This window comes from Myotis lucifugus, unplaced genomic scaffold (genome assembly GCF_000147115.1).
Source record: "Myotis lucifugus unplaced genomic scaffold, Myoluc2.0 scaffold_210, whole genome shotgun sequence".
Taxonomy (NCBI): domain Eukaryota; kingdom Metazoa; phylum Chordata; class Mammalia; order Chiroptera; family Vespertilionidae; genus Myotis; species Myotis lucifugus.
The window spans coordinates 1,542,754-1,565,533 of record NW_005871258.1 but is presented as its reverse complement, the minus strand read 5'-3'; the positions used below and the strand labels follow the sequence as shown (position 1 = coordinate 1,565,533).

Sequence of the window (22,780 nt, the reverse complement as noted above, 5' to 3'; positions counted from 1 at the left end):
AAGCATCAATGGGGATAATATGACAACGAAAGTCATTATTGAGAACCCGGGCCCGGCAGCCACCAGGCCAAGGAGAGACGCTGGCCTTCGTCGGGCAGTGAGGCCATCATCCTCCCCCGGGCGCAGCCACAGTGCCCCTGTGCCCGACACCGCAGCAGAGCCATGGACACCTACTGTGGCCGAAGGCTCTGCAACTAGAAGGGACGGACGCAAGGAGGGAACGAATATGATTTAAATTTGTCCCAAGTCTGAAAGGATATAAATGGGGAACATTTTATCATTAAACATATTGGCCTTCCCCACTGGTCTCTTCAAAGACAAGGACAGGGGCTGAGTGGGTCCTCGGGGCACCAGAGGCCTGCACACACCAGGTGCTCAGCCACATTTGTACAGAACTGGACGGCATTTTCTCAAAGGAAAGTCAGTGCCTGAGAACAGCTCATCTTAGTAAGAGGTTTTGTGACTCTCCGTCTTTGTAGAGCAGAACCAAGATGGCTGGCCACGAGCTCGGAGAGCTCTGCACCTGAGGCTGCGTGAGGATGTTCTGATTCAGGCAGAAGTCTCACAAGCCATGAGATAGGACCATTCAGAGTCCATAGAGAAGAAAAAGAAAAACTCCTTCTGTTAAGGTTTTTTTATTCTTTACCTTTACCCCAAAAAATAAATAAATAATTCCCTAATTCTACTACCTATATACCAAACATTTTCTTTCCCCCTGCAAAGCCACTCTGTGAATTCGAGAGTCACAAAGAACTTGAATTCCATAAAGTACAAGCAATGGAGAAAAGCAAACACTGCTCTGAGTATCACTGTCTCCACTGCTCACTCCCTGTGGTTTTCAACTACACTTCTTACCATAAGCACGTACCCTTAATTAAATATGAGTTTCTGGCCGAACTTTTAAATGTAAAAACTCCTGACAATAGAGCCTTGGGTGTACAGCCCCCTTTTTGCTGTAGACCACTATTCAACCTCATCTACTGCTTCACTTAAGTTAATAAAAGAGTTGGAGTTTCATATCCATAGCAGTAATGCCCCTTACGCACATAAATATTGTGCTGTTTGCCTTTCCCTGCTGTTCCCCAACCTCACTGCAGCCTGGAGGGCTGTCTGGCCTATCTGGCCCTTGTGCCAGGACGAAGACACAAGCTAAGTCCGAACAGACACCATGTCGATGTTTTCTTTCCTCTCACGGCAGACAGAATGACACCCTGGCACGAATGTGCATGAGGTGGCAGCTAGAGACAGGGCACATCCTCAGAGACAATGTGCGAGAAGGACACAAAGAAAGGCAACGATTTCTCTTTCCCAGCATGTGGCAATTTTTAGATTTCAAAAGAACAGACGCCACACTCCTCTGAAAGGTTTTGATTTGTGGCAATTGCTTCTCTTTCCCTGATTCCATTAATGCCAGGTGTGTTGACCTTTTAAGGCATGGGGCCAGGTATTTTCCTCTTGTTTAATACTCCCTGGGTGGTTATTAACTGTATCAATTTTCTCTTATCCAGATCAATTCTATATAAAAATATGTCTTTCAGTCACTGTATGTTTTTTAACCAAAATATCTGTAGGCATCACGTTCTTTTGCAGTCAATCTAAAACAACTTAAGAGTTATTTTTCAGTTACATGAGTTGTTTCTGACTATACAATTCATGTTCATTGTAAGCACATATTGGAAAAGAGTAAAAAACTTTTAATAATCCATAATGCCACCAATCAAAACAATGTCTTGTAATAGACTGATTATTAATAAAATTGAGATTATCCTTTATATACTGTTTTACATACTTATTTTTCAGGTAACAACATATCATGAACATTTTTTATGATAGTAAGTCCTCTTCAAAATCATAGTTTAATGTCATATAGGGCAAAGGGATTTTTTTTCCAATTCCTTGATACGTTAAGTACAACCATGAGACACATTTCTGTAAATATATTTTAAATTTCTCCACCCATATCCCAAATTGCTCTTCAGAAAGTTAACAATTTTAACTTCTATAAGGATACTATAAGACTGTCCACTCTCCAATCTTCACAGTTTTTTAAATATTTGGTAGGTAACATATTATGACACTGATATTTTCATTTGCATATCTATATTTCCATTTTTTCCTTTCTTTTGTCCAATAGCTGGATATCTTCTTTTGTGAACTGTTTACTCGGGACTTTTACCCATTTTTCTTTTAGAGCATTGTGCTTTTTTCCCCTATTGGATATTTAAAGAGTCCTTTGTGTTTAGGATATTAACAGACTGCAAATTTTTCCCCAGTTTATCACTTGCTGTTAAGTCTTGGATCATGTTTTAAAAATGCAAATGAACATGAACTTTTATCAGTGTCATTTCTCATATGAACTTCAAGCTGTCATTGGAAATTACTCCATTTACAATAGCTAGATGTATTTTATGTGCTGAACTTGTCCATTGACTGTTAACCACCTAAAATATAAAGCCACTAGGACCTTTTGAAAAAGAGCCTCTAACTGACAGGTACCAGAGACAAAAAAATGCCAGTAATTTCCATCATTTTTTGCTGTTAATGGTGTCAGGGCCCGGCAAGGCCCCATAGATATTACACTAGGCTCTTCTGCAAGCCAGAGGAGCCACACACAAGCAAGCAGAGGTAGTCTGGGACCAAACGATCCCCCAGAATTCAGTTTGAAGTTCTAAGGTGACCAAACCAGAGTAGCCTAAACAGAACAGAAAAATGCACCCGGCCCGAGTTCCCTGAAGTTCCGGTCTCATGCTGGCATGCTGCTCCTGGAAATATTCCGAATGACTCTGCGTCTGGTGGTCCAACTCCCTCCACGCTGTGGGCCCAGGATATTAAATTTACCAGAAATTTGCAGGAAACATGGAGCATTTAACTCAAAATGAAACTGAAAACCAGGCAATCAAGAAGAGAGCTAGGATCAGAAATAATACAGAAATCAGAAAGGACAGAAAAACAAAACACTTCCTAATTAAAGACAGGGGAGAGTTCAATAGTGGACAAAACCGAAAACATTCCTGGCTCAGGTACTTGCCACACACAGGTACTCTCCCTGAGGGACAGGACAATCTCTGTCACAATGTGCAAGTTTAATTCACACTTCAAGTATGAAACCAGGCAGCCATAGCATCATCCACAAATCATTAATAAAGATGAAAGTCTCTGCCCATAAACCATTACTCATGGGTCTGGGCTGATTAGGGCTCAACCATAAGAGGTTAAATATATATTAGATAAAACCGAAGGCCTGCTTAGTGAGAAGAGCCTGGCACAAGAGTGAGGCTGATCCAGTCTTCCTTCCGTCGCCATCTATCCCAGCGGCAGAAGAGCAGGACTGAATAAAGCCCACTCTTCACGTGGCCCATGCCCTCCATCTGCTTTGAATATTCACGCGGCTCAATAATTCATATGAAGGATAATGATCGTCTCTTTTTCCCCTCATCCAAAACGAATACTTGTGAATTATTTGTAAATGTCTTCTTTATTACTACTGTTAATATTTTCAATACATATATCCTGAAACAGCTTCAAATACTTGACAAAATCTCTGCTAACCAGGCCGACTCGACAAGGGCCTGGGGTGGCTTACCCTGTGAGGGGGAAGGCTGAAGAGCAAGCGGTAGGACCAGTGCCTCTTAAATCTGTTGACTTCGGACGGGCCAGAAAGCCCAAAGATAAAATTATCTGGACAATTCCAGTGAGAAAAACTCACTTTTCCCCAAATTTGTTGTGTAAAAGAGGCTTTAAAGGGCTGAATTACTCATATAACTGTTCTGGTTGGTCTGCGTTTAATTAAAATCAGAAAGGGAAGTGCTGCCAGGCAGGCGTCTTCCGAAGGCTGGAGTCGGGAGCCCTGCAAAGGTTTTGCAATAGTACCACGTGGCTCCAAAAAGTGCCAGCAGAGCAGGACAATTAGTTTTAATTTCACTAATTTGGGAAGAAATCCACTTCACAGCGCTTATGAAACCCCACTTTTCCAACATGAGAAAGAAAAATATGTAACATAAAACAAAATACTGTAAGCGTGTTTTCCTCCCAGTTGGTGAAGAGTAAGCTTTATGCACTTTGGGTTTTGCCTTTTATTTTTAAGATGCTTTTAATATTTAAAATGTCAAGCTTCACCCTGGATGGTGTGGCTCAGTTGGTTGGGTGTCCTCCAGTACCCCCGAAGTTGCTGGTTCAATTCCCAGTCAAGGCACATGCCTGGGTTGCAGGCTCCATCCCCAGTAGGGGCGTGCAGGAGGCAGCCAATCAATGTTATGCTTTCAATTTGATGTTTTTCTCTTCTCCCTTCCTCTCTCTCTAAAAATCAATAAAACATTCTTTTAAAAATAAATAAATAAATAAATAAATAAATAAATAATAAAATGTCAAGCTTCAAGTATTCAGGTGATTGTGGTTAGAGTTGAAATGACACAGAGCTCAAACTAATGCGCAAAGCATCTAAGATTGATAGATGGGTATCAATCATCTCCAAGCAAACAATTCATTGATTTCTGATTTGAAAGAAATCTATGAAGTTTTTTAATTCAGTCTCGAGTCAAAAATTTAAATGATGAAAGATCTTCACTCAGCTTCCAGATCAATTCCACCCAAAGTCCTTATTTTAGGATGCTTTGAAATATCCAGAGAAATTAAAATAGAACCCTCTTGTGAAGGCCTGGGCTGAGTATCTACGTGTGTTTTTGTTTTGTGTGGGTAACCTACATAGTAATAATACGCTACAGCGCATGGATGTAAAAATAACTGAACAGAAATGGAAAGAGGTGTTTTAGTAAATCTACAACACTGAGAACAAAATAGTCTGTTAATATCCTCTGTTCCAGCTCCAGAACGTCCAGCTCTGCCCCCCATCAGAAAGACCTAGTTAATTCACATGAGCCGCTTGCTGTCTGAGAGTCTTGCCAGAACACTTAACAGCCCCCTCATTTGTTGGATGGTTTTATAGGTCTCTGGTGCTGAGCAGAGGGGTAGGGCAGCTTGCAGTGTGCAAGGAGGACAGATAAAACCACCCTGCTGTGCAGATTTAGTCCATTTGCACTGGCTCTCAGACAGAAAACGAATTGCAACCTCTCACAAAGGGGCCCTTTTTTTGCACTCGTAACCCTGAAAAATGCTGGCAAAAATAAGTAAACCAGGCAACCTCACATCAGGAGGGGGAGAAAAATGGCTACCACTCCAACAGCTGCTCTCATAATTAAGAACAGATTTCATCGCTAAACTCTTGCTGGTTATGTCTGCAGCAAAACAAATACACAGATGTGAGGCATTTACATGGTGGAAATTCTGTGCTGGGTAACCAAACCAAATTTACCTTTTTTGCTCTAAAAGATTCTCTTAAAAATGTCATCCAATCAATGGTAAAGTATAAGGCAACGTCCAAACCTTAAGTACAACTGTATTTCTGTCATCATCTTGCAACTAAATTTATTTTGGCCTTTTACCAGATTCGCTTTCTTTTTACGTATTCAGAATTGCAATGGACTGCCATAGACATGACCTCTTTTCAAATAATGAAAATGTGCTACCAGTTTCTTTTACTCATAAAATTTGCTAAATTTATTGCTGCCTCATTCATCTATGTTTTAAAAAGATTGCATGCACATGCAGTAAAAAGAATACCATCTGACCTTTTAAAAGGCAAATTGGTGTGCAGTTAAATCAGAGAAATAAAATTAATGAAATGGTAAAATTATAATAAAAACGAATAAGGACAAATTAATGGAATGCCAGTCCATTGCATTGAGAAAGTGCAACTGACAATTCACTCAACATTGATGAATCCCATGAATGCAATGTTGAACGAGAAGCCAATAATAAAAAGTACAAAAACGGGCAAAGGTAATTTTGCTTTTAGAAGTCGGGCTTGTGGTCACTACTGGGTGGGTGGGGTGTTGCTGGAAGGGGACAGAATAGTGTTTCTTGGGGTCTAGTGATACCCCACTTCTTAATCTGGGTGATGGTTACAGAGATGTGTTCACTTTGTAAAAACTCTTCAAGGATTACTTTTCTCTATATAAATTGTACTTCCACAAAAAGTTTAAAATGTAAAATAAGTTAAAAAATAAACAAGACATGCACAGAACTTCATGATTTTCAATGTCCAACAAAAGCACTTTTTTCAGTGACTAAGCTGGCCCAATGTTTAAGTTTAAATTAATAGCACAATGTTCTAAGATAGTCTCTTGTCTAATACATTAAATTGACTCTCCTCCCAAAAGGTGTGTTAAATAAATTCTCATTGCGTAGTTCATTATCACAACTATAAAGCAAAGAAGCAGTTCTAAACATGTAATTTTCAGTAATTACTAAGTGCATTTTAAAAATGATATTATTACACTGTTTTACCTAAGGAAAAATAATCCTCGTGAAAACCCACAGATGTAAATAGGTTCTGTAAAGGTTAAAAAATGCAAGGCAGTGCCTACTTAAGTTGACCTACTAGTGTCTAAGAGTCTGAATACTAAAATTAGATTGAAAACACTACTACCACCAAAACATCCCACGGGAATTCGAGACTGCTGGACTGGCAGGTTAACTAGTGGGGGAGCTTTCATTTAGAGTCACCATTTCAGAAGCTGAAATTACGCTGTAAATAAGCACTAGCCAGCAGAGGACCTGGAGAAGTGAACTTACTAATGATGACAGGGTGGTGTTTTCCACACGCTTTCCTCCCGGTTAGTTTCTTTGGGAAACAAAAAGGCTGAGCATTACAAACATAATCACGCACGCTTCACCCTAAGTGGCTTCGCAGCTGCACTTCTCAAATGGCGACCATCAATGCATGAGCCGGGGTCAGAGGCATAAAGAGACGTCCTTTACCCTAAAAGGAGGGCTTCTCTGACCTCTCTCTTTATGTCTGTTCATCTATTTCAACGTGGTTGCAAAGGCTGAATTCTCTTCTGATAGCTTGATCCTACGCAGTAATTAATGTTGAACCGCTAAACCTAAATAAAGGGACATAGAAAACTTTATCCATAGTCGTTGCCGTAATCTATGTGGTGTCCACATTTATAAGGAAAGCCCTGGAGAACGCATTCCTACCACAATGCAACACTCCACAGACTGATGCCCGCTGGAGTGAACTGAAATAGCTTAACGTTCGGTTTTGCTTTCACATGCACTGCTTCCACTCACAGACAGGCACACGCAGGGCTGGTGTGTGAAGTTAATGTTACTTTAGATGAAGTTAATGTTACTTTAGATCCATCCACAGACGCTTCCGTTAATATCCTTCTGACATCAAGCTGGGGAACCAGGCCAGCGCAGTGCTCATTCAGTTTTGATTTACTCTCAATGTGAGCTGGAATAAGCAACGTTGCTGGGACTTTTGCTTATACCAGACAATGGGCATTTATTTGTTTTAAACAACTCTTTTGTGGCCAGAATTTAAGGAAACTTTATGATTTCAAATTCCTATTCACTCAGAGTATGGACACTTTTCTACTGACCATCTGCCACTCCAAACGAAGGTTTCATCCACGAGCTTACTCTTGTACTATCCGTAACTTTTAAAAATATATTGTCTGGTATTTAAGAACTTAATGTCCAGCCAGAATTCTGACAGGGTGTAAGATATAAAGTATATCACTTCCTCAGTCTCTAGCCTGAGATAATGCATGCTTATAAAACACTATTGAGTCCTTTGCGAAAAGAATTGATAAGTGATTTTTAAAGCTTTTAAAATTTAATTTTGCATTAATTTGTGAAGCACCTGCATGTTCAGCACTGTACTCAGTGCCTAGGACATGAAGATGAACAAGACAAGGTGCAGGCCTGACGCGGGGCCCACAGACTAGTCAGGGAGACAGCTGTGCACTAATGGAAACACACCTGAGTAATGGATGGATGGATGGATGGATGGATGGATGGATGGATGATTGGATGGATGGACAGATAATAAATAGGGAGACAAGAAGTGTTGTGAAGGAACATAGAAAGTGGCTCATTCCACGAGGAGTAGAGGTTTCACAGAGATGATTCCACTCACAGAGGGTCTAGTGACAACTGCAGAAGATTTCTGGTTTGGAGGAACTGACCGTAGGGCATGGAGCCATGAAAGTCCATAGCATGTTGGGGGGACAGCAGTCTAGTTCCGAGAGGCTGAAGTGTAGAGCACCTGGCTCAGTGTCACGAGGTTAAAGCTAGAAAGGCCAGTGTATGTGCGATGTGTTCTGTATGCTGGGTCCAAGGATCTGGATTTGTCAGCTTCTAGGTTAGTATTTTCTAGCGTATGTTTCTCAGAATACTGATTCCATGAGTTGCTTTGCAAAAAAAGTTTTGTGATCAAGTAAGTTTGGAAAACATTACATCCTGCAGTCTCCTTTAGGGGCTTCATAACATACATCTGGTAAAAATCAGTTTAACTTGAACACTACTTTACAGAGCTACTGACATCCCTCAAAACTGCTGGCCTGCAGATTACACATGGGGAATACTGAAAGCTGCTCTAGCAAAGCCAGGGACGAGGGAGCTGCTGGAGCAAGAATGTAAAATGACAAGATTTAGTTCTTCCTTTTCAAAAAAAAAATAGGTTTTTAGCTGTGCATGTCTGGCAGTGATGTGGATGTTGAACTAAACTGGGAAGAAATTAATGGCAAGAAGCCAAGAGGTGACGAAACATGGGGAAGAGGGATCCCACTAAGCGACTTTCTTAGACAAGATTAAAAGGAATTAGTGGTAGAGTAGAGGTGGAATGTTGGGAGCACAGTGAATGAGAATGACTCCAAGGTTCTAGCTTCGAGCCCCAGTGCAAGGCCCTCCTTTAACCAACACACAGAGTTTCAGAGGAGAAGCCTGCTCTACAGAAAATCAGCAAGATCAGTCTGCTCGCTTTCAGTGCGGGGGATCTGCTAAAACATCCATGTGGGCACATCAAGAAAACAGATAGAATATGGCTTTACAGGTTCAGAGAAGGTCAGGACTAGAGGTACATATTGTAATCAGAGAGAATAATATATGAAGTCATTGAGATAGATAAAGTAGGGCCCCAGGAAAACGTGTAGGGCCAAAGAGCACAGAATCCGGAATCCCAACATCTCAACGTATAAGGCATAACATTAATTACTCAGCTGCATGGACACAAGACACTTGTATATTATAATTTTAAGGTGTTTTCATTGTAACTTCATTGTAATGTGAACGTTTTATTGTAATGTTTATTGTAAAAGGTTCTCTCTTACATTATCCAAAACAGAATGTACTGCTGAGCCTGACAATGTTCTGTATTTTTACTTTGGTCATTGGTACATCAACTCATCAAAATATGTTTGGAAAGAATAGGGTCTGACTAAATACACCTGAAGACTAGAGCAATTAAGAGAATTGACAGTCTTACCGCTAGTTAGTCTTGCTTGCCACAAGCCCAATAATGATGTAAAGACTAAAAAGGAAAGAAAGAATCAGGGATGGAGGTTTGAAAGGATGCCTGAGAAGTCCATTTGTGAATTTTAATCAATATTATATTATTTTTTATCATATGAAACTAGAAGGTTGAAAATCAGTTCAAAATATGATGCTCTTGCCCTGACCAGTTTGGCTCAGTGAATAGAGCATCGGCCTGCAGACTCAAAGGTCCCAGGTTCGATTCCGGTCAAGGGCATGTATCTTGGTTGCGGGCACATCCCCAGTAGGGAGTGTGCAGGAAGCAGCTGATTGATGTTTCTCTCTCATCAATGTTTCTAACTCTCTATCCCTCTCCCTTCCTGTCTGTAAAAAATCAATAAAATGTATATTTTAAAAAAAATATGATGCTTTCATTTTACTTGTTTCTAAGGCATTTGAAAATGCAAATAAAATAATATAATTCACTTTAATAAGATCATTAACAGGTATTAAAAAAGTATTTCACTGCTTAACATGTTCTGTTTTTAATTTTCATTGCTCTGATATAAGAGTGTTAACAATATTCGCTACCCCCACCCCCACCCCTTGATGTAGCTGAAATGAGTTTCACTGGAACATCATACAATTAGCCTGATTTCTTGGAAGAGTGGTCAGGAAAAGCAATATCCTACACCAACAATGGTCTTATCACCCACCAGAGCCAGTCAACAGGTAGTGCCCAGTGTCTAACCTGAGTGAAGCACTGTTCTCACTCATGCCGGAGACACCAGGGGAAGGAAGACAGAGCAGCACAGTTATTACTGAGCTCAAGAAAGATTCCAGTAGCTGTCACTTACTTGCACATAATGCTTCTTTAATAGACCAGTATGAAGTTCTTACACACTTTAGTATAAAATACTTAAAAAGCGGCATTAGATGTAACAGGATTTCCAATTCTCTTCTGTTAGGAGGGAATAAAACCCTCAAGAATTATGAAATACTGTTGCACAACAATGTGAATATACGTTAACACTACTGAGCTGCGCACTTAAAAATGGTTAAGATGGTCAATTTTATGCTATATATTTTTTCCACAATAAAATGTTTGGAGAAGGGATTAAGAGAGGAAGGTAAAAATCATTTCACTTCCAATTTGATGGAACTAAGGAAACTTCTGGAGGGTAAAAGAACCTCTTCTAAAAACTTCCTGTGCTCTAGGCAAATAGAACAGAACTGAGAAAAATTAAACCCTTTACAGACTTTACGCCTTTAGGCAATCTGACAATTGTTGATCTTCCTTCCATATTGGATTTTAGTACTTTAGGCAACTCAGAAATTCTCTTGCTCTGGTCTGCACAAAAGGTCATCTGGGGTTTCCAGATCAATCTCTGTGGTTTCCACTTGTTAAAAGAACAGATTAAATTAATCTCTACAGTTCAACATGTACAAGGCCAGCAAGTCTCTCCTCTGCATTCCGACACTTGGGGGTGAGCGGGCTGAGTCAGATGTTATTACATGGGAGTTGGAGAATCTTACTGAAATGTATAGAATTTTAAAAAAAAGGAAACCCAAAGTCTTAATTAAAACCTTCAGAAGCTTAGCACAAAATGTTTCAGCCTTTGCAAATTAAATGGAACTTTTTCCACTAAAAAGAAGTACAGGCAATTTCTTGGGGGGGGGGAGGTGGGGAGGAGAACAGTACTTGGAAGAACAAAATCAATTTATTTTCACTGGAATGTATGTATATTTATACTGTCTTACCTACCTCTGTCCTTTAAATTTAAGCTCAAATATTTATTTTTCATTTAAAAAGTGGGCATGCTTTTAATTTCTAATATAAGGATATTATGGTTTACTAAATTATTTTTTTATTTACTTCTGCTAGCAATTTAATCTGTGAAATACAGCTCAGGGGGAAAATGCAGTCATAAAACCTGTTGGTATAAAGATAAGCAGTTTTTAAATATCTAATTAAATGTGGTCACCAGAGAAATCACAGCTTAAATTTTATCAGAAAATGATTAATCCATTTCGGGCTTCACCCAAATGTCATAAGAGAACTCATGAATTTAGATAGGAATCCACTTATTATCCTAAGACATTTCCATACTGAGTAAGAAGAGTCTGTGATAATGGCTATAGGTACTATACTTACTTCCACTAAATTCATATCCTTTGTAGCTATCATTGATTTCAGGAACAATTCTCAAACTAGAGTAATATAATAGGGGAGCCTTTTCCCTTTTGTCAAACAATGTCTAGAATGTCCTAAAACACTTTATGAATTTATACACCCCATTCTTTCAGAAATTCAGAAAATCACACACATTGTGTCATTTTAATTCAAAACCACAATTCAACAAAAAAAGTATTAGCACTATATGTTGAACTCAGGTACTGAGAGAATAAGGATGGGGAAGACAATTCCTTCCTTTAAAGGCTCACATAAATCATGACATAAACCCTTAATCATATACCCAATGATATAAAGTAATAGGTGCAATAGCTGCTAGGTTTGCCTCAATATCTACTCATGTCTTCCTCCATAATAATAAAAAAAATTATCTGGACACATAGTGACCCAACATAACAGATGGACACATATCTCAGCCTTCTTTGAAGCTAAGATAGTCAGGTGACTTCTTCTGGCCAATAGGATATGAGAGGATGTGGTTTGTTTTCCTTCCAGATTGAACCTTTAAAGGGCAAGATATGCCTTTCCCTTCTCCTGCGGGCTAGAATGGAACATGGACCATCCTGGATCATGTGGATACGCATAACACTCCTATAAGTGGCAGAGCCAACTGTGTGTGTGTGTGTGTGTGTGTGTGTGTGTGTGTGTGTAAGGAGCCCAGATCCATGATAGGGTGTCAATGAAAAAAGCAGTCTACCACCTCAGATTTTAATGAAAGAAAAATAAACTTCTGCCTTGTTTTTAAGCCACTTTTTGGAATCCATCATATGAGGCAGCACCAAGCTCTAATTAATAGCTAATACTGATGCTTCTTTTTCTGGGTGTTTTGTGCTGGAAAATGCCCATTAAAAGGAAAAATTTAATAGTGTGAGTAAAGTCTAATTTTTAACTTCTTCATGAAAAACAAAACCCTCAATTATGACAATAAATTAATCTCGTAATCAATTAAATAGGAATGAGAATTAAAATGTAAATTCTTAGAAGAGAATGACTTAAGTAATCATTGGGGGTACAAATTTTTAAACAAAACTGTATGATCATGGGATTGAAATAATGAAAAAAACATTTCCAGATAATAAGAAACAGAATAGACACCAAAAACAGAATCACTGATATATAGGAAAGGCTTAGGAAAATTGCAGTGAGTATAGGTGAAAAAAATATAGATCAAAGCAATTAGAAAGGAACTAAACAATACAAAAGAAAAAGATGGTCCAATGTAAGGGTAAGTCCTTTCAGAGGCAAATCGAAAACAGTATGTGCAAACAGCATGTGTAAATACAATGCAAAAATTCCTCTGAACTAGAAGAATGAACTGAGCCTGAAAGATAGACAGAGCACTCCATGTCTTAGGAAATGCTCAACACTGAGACGTATTTTGTTAAACTGCAAAATTTAAAGAAATCATTCGTTAGGCATTCAAGCAGAAAGAGCAAACCATCTATAAAAAGTAACATGATGGGCATTTTCGAAGAACATATATCAAAGCTCATGTGAGGCTCCAAATCTGATGAAACCAAAGAAACATAAAGAAAGAGAAAGATGAAAAAAGAAAGAGAATGTTATTTGTGAATGACGTTGATCTTATATTTGTGATTTTTTTCCCCCTGGATGGTAGGATTTGAATTGATTTTTAAATTTTATTTTTCTTCATTATTTAAATTATTTAAGTGAGCATGTAACCTGTTAACAGGAAAACGATGAGTAAATGGAAAAATATGAAGGATAAAGATGGAAAGTAAGTATGCCAATATATTAACAATGAGCAACTCTAGTGGTGACTTCCTACCTTCCAAGCATTATTATTTTCATTATAAGAGGAACTAGCCTTGGAAGAAGAATCTGGCAGGCAAACTAGGAAAGGAAGCAACTCTGAGCACAAGCAAAGGGAGAAAAGTAAGAAAGAAAATGGCATGCTTAGGAAGTAGCCGGAAGTCCGGAAGTAGATGGAGAGCAGCCCAGGTCAGATTATATGCTATGCCTGTACTTCATTCTAGGGTTTATTGTTTATTTTTGTCACTGATGTAGGCTTGTCTTTCTATTTTTCAGGTGCAGAAATTCAATGTGTAGACCTCAAGGGGAAAATAATTCAGTACTGATCTAATAGGACCCTATTCTAGAAGACGGTGTAAATGTGAATAGAAAGGGGACTCTGTCCTCAAAGTGCTTACAATACATTTGTGAGCTCAGACACACACAAAGAAAAGTAAAGAAGGCATATTATAATGTAACAAACATTACACAATAGGAATACAGAAGAAAGGAAGCTCTTCAATGGCTGGAGCCAACTGTAGAGGTGCAGAACTTGACCTTGAAGAAAAGATGGAGCATTTCAATTTAAGATTTCTAGTTTCACAAGAAATTGTATTATAGGATCCCTACCTATAGCTACACCACAATTCCATGAAGAAGTATTTATCTTCTTTCTTACTAAAATTAGAAAGAAAAGATGGACTAATTAATCATTTATGCTGAGATTCAACTATTTGAAAAAATAAGCAAATAAGTAAAGACAACATATCAAAATAAATTCCAGATAGAAAACTTTTCATCTAATTCTTTATGGTTTCATATGTTAGACTTAACAAATATATTAGAGGCCTGGTGCATGAAATTCTTGCACTCAGGGCGGGGGGGAGGGGGTGTCCCTCAGCCCCGCCTGCGCCCTCTCACAGCCCAGGAACCCTCAGGGGATTTCTGACAGACGGCTTAGGCGGGGAGTGGACCTAAGCCGACAGTCAGACATCCTTAGCGCTGCCACGGAAGCAGAAGGGCTCCTGCCAGTGCCGCTATGCTCGCCAGCCATGAACCTGGCTCAGGGCTTCTGTCTAAGCAGCATTCCACCTGTGGAAGCACACTGACCACTAGGGGGCAGCTCCTGCATTGAGCGTCTGCCCCCTGGTGGCCAGTGCACGTCATAGTGACCGGTCGTTCCGTTGTTGGGTCGATTTGCATATTAGCCTTTTATTATATAGGAAACACACATATATGTATATATGATATTTGTAACCATAATTACAAAGGAAGAGATCAAAAGAGATACAAAATTTAATTTCTCTATTATAAACAAAGGTTAGTTAACAAACTGGGAAAATTGCTTGTAATATAGTTAAGAAAGGTCAATTTGCTTAATATTTAATTAAGAGCTCATAACTCAGTAAGAAAACATATAAACACTTCAACAGATAAATGGGTAAAGAACATGAACAAAATTCACGAAAGATGATACAAGAAAACTTTTTGTTCATTTTGGAATTATAAATTAGATGTCTAACAATTTTTCCTTGGAATAGATCATATCTGCACAAAATTTACATGTAAGTTCATTCAGGGTGTGGGTGCCTCTCCGTGCCCCTCCTCGTGCCCTCCATGCCAGTACACGCCTTGCTGCTGCGCCAGGGCGAGTTTAGGCCTCTGCTCTAACAATCCCTCCACTCTACCTGGCATTTCCTTTTGCCAGATGCCCCAGCTAACTCCCTCATATCCTAGCCTCACTTTATTCTTGCTCAAATCTTACTGTCTAATGAGAATTAGGCTAACCTCCCTTTTCAATATTGCAACTGGCCCAGCTCCCTTTAGTCTGCCCTGCTTTTTACTTTTTCCAGAATACTTATCACAGATTATAAAAAGGATAAAAATCAAATGGTAAAGGAGCGACTTAAATAGACTGTGATGAAGCAAGGAAGGCTACTCTGAAAACACATGCTTAAATGTACTGTAATTGGGGTGTGTGAGGGACTGTCAGACACTTTGAAATCCCAGTGGGTACAACTAAAGCTAAGAAACGTAAGTTATGGAAATGCTGACTTGCAGGTCGACATGAGGAAGGGTGAGAGCCACCCCGAGAGGGGAAGGTGCTCCAGGGGGGTCTAGGTTCCCTCCTCGCTGTGGGTGAACACAGACAGGAAGAGACCTGATAGAGATGCCACAGAGAGCCAAGCATCCCATCACTGATGCTCCCCATGAGACCTTTCAAGGCATTTTAGAACGGGGGTGGGAGGTGTGGGGGGGAGAAGTGGCTTGCCTTTGTTTGTTTTCAGGGCTTGCAAAAATAGCTGAATGCATCCATTTATCTATTTTCCACTGTTCACCTTTCTGTCGCAGAGATAAGGGGTCAACCATTTACTGTGTATTAAAGTCAGGCCAAGGGCTTTGTGGACCCCAAGGCTATGTAACCAGCGATATTTCTGAAGGACAACAGGTAAACAGAGCTCTGGATAAAGATGTGGGTTATGTTCGCATCAATTATGAAACAATGTATTACCGTGAGTGAGTGAAACAGACACCGTGACAGAAACGGGATCAATGAAGCCCGTAACGACATGCCGAGAAAAAGGCCCCAGGGACGTTCCGGGAGTCAGGACCCGCTGGAATCGAGGGGGGCCTCTAAGAACTCCACGTGCTCCAGGCTCTTGTAAGCCCATCGCAATGTAATTCATGGGGCACAAAGCTATGAAGGCCGGGGCCCAGCCCTCCCATTCCTGTTCACCTCCTCCAGCGCCCTGTTCCCACCACCTCCCTTTGGCTACAGCACGTGCCATGTGGCCAGAGAACACAGCGTCTGCGGCGGCACCGACACGCAGCACCTACGCAGCACCGGACACGCTGCCCCGAGCCAGGGCGGCTGCTCATGAACACAGAACAGAGAACCAGGAAAGCGAGGCAGAGCACACGGCATCGCCGGCAGAGCCGCTGCCCCGGTTTCTGAGGTCAGCACAGAGCGGCACAGCTTATCCCACAGGGGCTCGGTTTACACACATGGGTAAGTGGGGTTCCGTTTCTCTGTGACAGCAGCTGTAAGGTACAGGTGAGAAGGGTGTGGCAGGAGTTACCGAGGCCCCAAGGGGCGGGGTCAGTGACGGGAGGGGCGGGGTCAGTGACGGGAGGGGAGTGTCTTCTTTCACTGGTATCCTTAATTAATGGAGCAACTCAACGAATATGGACTGAGCAGCAACTCTGTGCCAGGCACAGTTAGGGAGGCTTCAGTAAACTAAGCAGTAAAAACAAAAGGGAAATCCTTGCCTCTAAGACACTCAGATTTTAGTGAAATTCATCCACCTCACCTCAATTTCTGGATTCCGAGCTCTCAAAGCATCTAGAGTTGAGCCCAATAGAAGATAAGAGTGAAGCAAACAGCGCTAACATAATTATACTAATTATTATGAGTTATTATTACTGTGGATTTCACTGAGTGCTTACTATGCGCCAGTCACTGTCTTAGCAGTGTAACGTATTAAGGTATTAAGCAGTCATAAGAATGCCACCGATGGGTACTACTGCATTGAATTGTGCCGTGGAAACAGAGTGTTTACAAAGGTAATCGAGTTAAAATGAGGTCATTAGGGTGGGTCCTAATGCATCTAACGGAACACCTTCCCGAAAGGGGAAATTTGGACAGACACACAACAGAAGGAGGACAAGGTAAAGACACGGAGAAGACAGCTCTTTGGGCCAAGGACAGAGGCCTGGAACCGACTCTCTCTCACAGCCCTCAGGGGAAACCAAGCCTGCCGACACCTTGACTTCAGACTTCTAGCCTCCAGAACTGCCAGACAATTCATTCCTGTGGTTCTAAGCCAACCAACGTGTGGTGCTTCCTGACAGCAGCGCAGCAAGCTGATCAAGGTGCAACCATGACTCCTCGTCACGCATAAAGCCAATGAGACACCGGTCACCCGGGGAGCAACTGGAGTGAGAGTCAAACTCAAGACAATCCAGCTGCAGCAGACGCACTCCTCGTTCTGCTGGGAAAGCGGCCATTTGCGCAGAGAGACGGATCCTGAGCGGCAGGGGGAGTCCACGTTCATCTCCCAGAAAAGCACTGCTCAGCCCAGCTACACAAGCTATCGATACTCTGTGGCTTCGAAGAGCTCTATCTCAGCGAGTCATTCTAAATACCTACTATCTGAAATTTTTAGCATTTTTCCTCAGCCCACATCCTGTTGATTCTGTATTTCATTTAACTGGAGATACAGCTCAAGTGTGACATGTTCCATAGAGAGGATAGCTCAGAAAAGCCAGCTACACAGAGAGACAATTCTATCTCAGCCTCGTCATAAAATCGCAGGGGGCCAGGCATTAAATGAGGGAGACGCAGGATACTCAGGCTTTGCTAGAGTAATCCAGGATCATCTGTGTCTTCAAAGGCTTCAGTTATATCTAACAAACACAAAAGAACTTTCAGAATTTCATTTTTCTTTCCCTTGCCACCCCCTCTCTGTCTCTCACGTGCACACAAAACCACTTCCAACAATACCCCATCTCTATATTTTGTTTGCTGTTGCTGTTTCAGAGGTATTACTAGTAAGAATAACATAGCCAATATTTCCCAAATGCTTACTATATTATCAGTGTGCTTATAAGCAAGTTACACACTTTGCCTCACCTACTCCTCCCTCCAATAGCGCTGCCAAGCACATATTATCAACTTCTCCCCTTCACACGGGAGAAAACTGAGGCCTGGCTGTTAAACAACTTGCTCCCCCCCACGTGGTAGGTAGAGCCAGGATGTGAGCCTAGTCCTGGCTGGTCTGCCTAGCAGCGGTCCTCCCACTGAGCTCGCACACAATTTCCAACCAAGAAAGGACAAACTACAAAAAAAAAAAAAAATAAGAGGCTTTTCTCACTGGGCTGTCCAGTGACACTTTTCCAGGGTGGGAGTGATGCTGAATCAAATGTCATCTTTGCAAGTGGCTCCAAACACAGAGATCTCAGGCTCTTGATTAGCCCCAGGGCTGGAGTCCACACACAAGGTTGCAGTTTAAGGGAAAACAGCTGTAATCTGTCCAGATGCTTTCTGAGAGAGAAAGCTTTATGAGAACTGAGAAAATATACCGGAAAAATGGAGTGGGGCTTGCTCACAGCCTCCCCTGGGGGCCAGTTCTCTCCTCAAAGCCTCCAGCACGGGGAGCCATCTCCTACCTTACAGCTAGGACGCTGCCCTAAAGAAGCCCGAGAAAGGGGATGGAGCAGGACACATTTTAATATGCAGTCTTCAAATTTTTGAGTGATTAAGCGCTTTATCTTTTAGGGCCCCACTGGCTAAACATAGAAGTACCCAAAAATATGGCAGCATTTCCACTTGCCAGCCTTCACGATGACCTTCAGAACGACCCTTCTACAATTCAGAAAACAGATGCTTTCATTCTACACCTGAGATCAAAGTGTTGAGTCTTCACTCTTCTCAGTCTACACGGTACAAGTTGTCCTCTCGGGAAGAGAAGGGAGGACGTGCATTATGGGACAGGAGGCGTGCAGAGCATAACTATCGGTGCTGTTGCTAAGCCACACTGTCCCGCAGGACGTGGCTTCTGTCTCAGTGAGTGAAGGGGAACGGCGACCAGGGGTGTGGGGAGGAGGAGTCCACAACCGACAGGGAAACCGAGTCTCCAGGCTGGCCCTCACCCTCATTTCATCGTGAGCGATAGCGCAGCCGGCCGATGTGGAAACACCAGGCAGCTCAAAGGGAATGAAGAACTTTAGACGGGCACGAATATGGAATGCACACATTGCTCTGCAGATGCCTTTTTCCTCCGACAGGCTGCTGCCGACTTTAATGTGGAAGAAATCCATTTTCATACAAAGGTAGCCAAGAGTGACAGGAAATAGGAAGCCCACACCATTTATCTTCTGTGAACTTAAAAAAAAATCACTTAATTGCTTTTCTAGGAAGCTATTTTGTAGAATCATGGTACTTTATCTTTCTGCTCTTATTCTTGGTATAAATGGTGATTTTAAAATGACCATTGTGAAAATGCGATGATTAACCAATATGTTTTAAGCTATTTAATTACTTATCTTAACAAATAAAATTCTGATCAACCAAAAATGGTTACTCTGTTCTTATGGGTGAATTCTAAAACTCCTAATACACAGTCGATTCACTGACTTTCACCTTTAGGTGTTTCTCTCCTGGTTTCCTTCCTTCCCTGCCTTTTCAAGTGCTTCCATTTTCAGCCATCGGAGCCTCTGCAAGAGCAGTTTCGGCCCACGTCTACCTATTAGATTAACAGCTAACGGCCCGACCGGTGTGTTTTGGAGCACCACTGCTGAACTGATCTCGCCCAACAGTTTCAGAGCCTGTGAGACCACCTGATGTCTCAAGAGCACTGCAGACTAGACTTTTTCACAGTGTTGTCTCATTTTCTACCTCACCTGGCATTAGACATTATTTTTAAGTTCCACAAAGTTTGAAGCTAATATAAAGCACTCTTTTCACATCTAAAGTTATCAGTTAAATAATAATTTATGATTATTCCATGAGCCAAAGACAGATCCACTGAAAAGCTGGTGACACATCAGCTTCAGGGCCTCCTGAGCAGAGGTTTCTCCAAGGCCCAGGAGGGCCCTAGGAATGTGCGAATATATGTTCTTGTAACAATTTCAGGAGAAAGGTATTTTTTATTCTGTTTTTCCTAAAGAGAACCCCCACCACCACCAAGACAGTGTCATCTTTAGGTCCCACAAAACCTGTGCCTGGCCCTCCAGATAAACAGTCCCCCATCATCTGAGTCCTGAATTACATGTTAAGGGCAAAACATTAATTTTGTGTTTATGTGTGAAACAAAAAGTCATTCACTTCAATTGGAAGTAAGATGTAGTGTGCCCTACCCTAGAACATTCTAGAATGCATGTTCCAGTCATTCGTGAGGTTCTCTGACTCTCACCTAACAGTAGTCACCCTTCCAAGTGATACTCCAGGGAAGGCTCACTTAATGAGGGGTGGCATCAAGAGTAAAAGACGCAGCTATAACAACAAAAACATGTTTTTCATTAAACACAAAACTGAGCTGGGAAAAACCAGCCCGGAGGCAGGTGTATCAGTTAAGGAATTCCCTTGAGGTCTGTAACTTCCACATCAAATTGCACTAAATTTTTCTACACTAATTACCTATTATTGAGGACTAAAGAATTATAAGAAATAACTCACCATGGCAGCAGACCGAGTACAGATGTTGTGAGGGACGAATGAAGGATTTACAAGTGTAAAATCGGGAAAATAGAGTCACCAATTCTCTATTGTTAAGAATAACAGAATGTTTCCTACTACAAGGACTATGAAGGTGAGAGAATTTTCCTAGGGCAAGACAGACGATTTTAAATTTAGTTTGGACTTTAAGTGACAGAAATTACCAAGGAAAAGCTAAGTGCTAGCACCTAATTTATTCAATTGCTATAAATTTCTTGGAGGCAGAGACCACATCTTAGCTTTTTAAAAAATATTTTTCACATCAATTATACCTAGTCCTTGACCTGATTCTTCTCAGGAGGAATGTGCCTATACAACACCATACAGCTATACCTGCACCTTCCCTGTCTTTGTCATTTTTACCGAACACTTCCTTTTAGCCCCCAAATTCTTCACACTGCCCTAAGTCTTGCTCAACGGCTAACATCCTGAAAAAGTATAGTCAAGATACAAGTTCCATTCAGATCATCTCTTCTGTCAATTTCCCTAAAAAACACATTCTCTGCTTCACTGGAGATCAGTCAACTATTTATAGAGGATATTTTATTTTTTAAATAATTTTATTCTCTACAAAAAATAGAAGCAAGTATTCCCTCAAAAGTAAAATCTGATTGGTTTGATAAAATTCTTCAGTTTCTATGTTAAGATTGTGGATTATATGGAATTCCCTAAAAATAATGAATGATATACCTGCCAAAAGGTATTTCTTAATTTCTTAGAGTAATGTAAAAAGAAACAAACAAAAAAAACACCTTTGAGTTTGAAGGTTGGGAAATATAACTTACAACTACCACCCTGCTACTAACTGGAAAGAGCCATTTTGTTAGTATGATAGTGGGCTGATTCAACATAGCAGTATTACAAGGTTCAAATTACCACATTTTCCATAACATGCGATGCTTTCTACTAAAATAAAGACTGCATCGCGCCCCCCCCCCCCCCGCTCTCCCGCCGCCGAAAAATCCACCGATTACAACTTTGTCCTATCAACAACACTTTTTCTTACCTCTTCTCTATCAATGCATGATTGCCCTCTTTGAAGTGTTTAGCATAGAATGTTAGGAAGAAGCAAGCTGACTGCATATGACATTACACGTGGGGGAAGTGAAACACTTCCTGCATAAAAGCGCTAATTTCTGTCGGCTGACTCTGTCTCAGGCCTTTCCCCCCTGCTCTGATTACTGAGCACCAGTCCAGTATGCCATTCTCAATCTGGCATCCTGAAAGCGTCCACGTTATTAATGACATACCCAAAAACCTAAGGCAAACTATATAATTACTTGCATAAGGCTGAACTGGCGATCAAACGCTGGCTTATAACCAGAGCTTTGTCAACTCAATGGGTTCCAAAATAAATAAGTTATTACAGAATAAATCTGAAGTTTCTTTGGTACATAAAAATAATTTTAACAAAGAATCAATTGGGACTGAAATTATAAAGGGATTCCTGATGTTGCAGTCACCTTTGTTCAAGGACACACCATGCTTTTTGTTGCCATTACAGGGTCATTTGATAGTAATAACAAAAATCAAAAAGCTTATTGAATTCAATTTTGTAAGGTGAGATCTATGTGTGTTTCCTACAAGCTTTTAAAACATAAATGCAAAAATGAAGAAAAAAACATAAATGCTTGTAGAAGTTACATTTTTGTTTCTATTAATTTCTAATGAACATTTTCTGGGGTCCATCATAAATGAATTATCAAAAGATGTTACTGGTTCCTGGTATAATTTCCTCATTAGAACTTGTGTAAACATCTAAAGTAAAAGAAAAAAGTCTTGTCTAATTAGGTAATATATTGGCCTCCCAATTGGTGCATGGCGCTTTCTGAGATGATAGCTCAGAAATGGTTAAGCTCAGCATTGTAGGGCATTCAAGAAGATACGTTAAATCATCTGCTTCATTTGGTTATGAGATCAAATTAAGACACAAAGATTAGTCTGGCCACAGTGTTACTCATCTTTAAAAAAGAATATGTCAAAAAAGAAAATAAAATCTTGAACAGTTTCTAAGTACAACATTCCAGAACTCACATTTATTTCAGTTATTACACCTTAATCACAGTAAAATAAAACATGTGCAGTCATATTTCTTATTCCTGTGCTCTTGACAACTGTCATCAATTAGAAATATAGTATGAGATATGCTTCTCTAAAACAAAACTTCCTTTTCCACCCAGATTTCTGTTCAAGTTACTAGTCATGGCCTCTTTGCTACCTCAGTGACTATGTGATTTGCTTGTTTTAAATTCTAGTGTTCTATACATCTAATCTTCACATTTGAATAAAGTCACAATGCA

General features: G+C 40.6%; 1 protein-coding gene across 1 annotated transcript in view; it reads right to left on the bottom strand.

Moving 5' to 3' along the window:
• The window catches only part of AFF3 (AF4/FMR2 family member 3), a 401,836-nt gene that overhangs the window by 373,715 nt on the left and 5,341 nt on the right, over positions 1 to 22,780 (bottom strand).